The sequence below is a fragment of the Microtus ochrogaster genome, unplaced genomic scaffold (genome assembly GCF_000317375.1).
Source record: "Microtus ochrogaster isolate Prairie Vole_2 unplaced genomic scaffold, MicOch1.0 UNK35, whole genome shotgun sequence".
Taxonomy (NCBI): Eukaryota; Metazoa; Chordata; class Mammalia; order Rodentia; family Cricetidae; genus Microtus; species Microtus ochrogaster.
The window spans coordinates 2966398-2967933 of NW_004949133.1; the positions used below are offsets into that span (position 1 = coordinate 2966398).

The 1536-nt window shown below is 47.5% G+C and overlaps 1 protein-coding gene across 1 annotated transcript in view; it reads left to right on the forward strand.

Annotated features, from left to right (window-relative positions):
• Positions 1-1536, forward strand: part of Atp1a2 (ATPase Na+/K+ transporting subunit alpha 2) — a 27083-nt gene that overhangs the window by 14768 nt on the left and 10779 nt on the right. The window lies entirely within an intron of this gene.

Genomic DNA, 1536 nt, shown 5'->3' on the forward strand with positions numbered 1-1536 from the left:
CCTCCTCCTCCTCCTCCTCCTCCTCCTTGTTAACAATGCAACACAACCTGCTCCCTGAGAGCCAAGTCTTTGTTTCCCACTGGGAATACAAAGATGAATAGAAACTGGGCCTGGCTTCCACATCTCAGGATCTCTCAGTGGTGGTGGTGGTGGGGGGTGCTGATGCTTCTAAACATATCATAGAACAGTCTTAAGAGTTGAGGTCATTGAGTAATTTATTGGTCAGATGCCTAAGGATAAGTTATTTTAATGTTTTAGATGCATCAGATACTACTTTAAGCACTGAGCATGGTGGCCTTCTAGGTAAGCACAAGCATCTTCCCTGTTACAGAGAGAGAAACTGAGGCACAAGTAGCAAGCCCAAGACCACATAGCTAGTAATTTGTGAAGTCAGAATTTGAAACAAGGCAGTCTATTTCTTAACCACCACACCAGAAGACTTGGTGCTGTGTATGTGCGTTAGTTTTGACTGCAGTAACCACCCAGCATGGAAAATAGGCATTATTACCCCCATTGTAATACACAAACACTCAGAAACTCAGAGTAGGTAAATAGTTTCCCCAAAATAGAACAGTCGGTAAGAGGCGAACTGGGATTATGAAGCACAGTTGGCTTGTCTGGAAGCCGCGTTCCGTCTTTCTGCCCAGTCAGGTGCCTCTCGGCATGATGAGAAATCGCAGAGAGGCTGGGCAAAGACTCTATGGAAAATTAACTGGGAGCTGTTAATTCTGCCTCTGAGAACTAGACAGGGTTTAACAGAAGGGATGATATTTGACCTGGGCCTTGAAGGCTGCCGAGGATTCAGCAGGCTCTAAAGAAAGGAGAGGCATGGCTACATGAGGGAACAGTATGTACCCGACGTGCCGACACTATCAGGAGGTGGAGGTGTACGGGTCAGTGGGGGAGAGATGATGAAAGAGCACTGGGGATTGGGACTGATACATTGGGTCAAGGCCAGTTGGAAAGATTTCCTTTAAATGCCAGACTCAAGCTCTATCCCATGTGCCACAGAAGACCACAACTGTCACAGATATAGCTTTAAGGCTACCTAGAGGAGGAGGGACGAGATGTGGGGATAAGCTGAAGTCAGGAACAGGGAGACAGATTAAAATGTGCACAATAGTCAAGCGAGGGGTGAGGATCTGGACAAGACAGAGAAAAAGGGAGTGAAGACACATAGTTGCATCCGAGAAGCATTTGGAGAACTTGGTGAGCAAGCTGGGCACAGGGTGGGAAGATAAGGGAGAGAACAGAACCCAGTGAATAGTCTCTCTGAGAGGAGAGGAGCTGGAGGGGGTGCAGGGGGCGCAGGTAGCTGTGCAGTATGGACCTTCCACTTAAAGCATCTGTGAGAAACACACAGGGAGAGAGAGAGAGAGAGACAGAGACAGAGAGACAAAGAGAGACAGAGAGAGACAGAGAGAGAATATATCTGGGGACAGTTGGAATATAGTTCGAGTTCAAGAAAGATGGTCAGGACTTTAGATTTAAATCTCGCCAGGCGGTGGTGGCACACTCCTTTAATCCCAGCAGCTG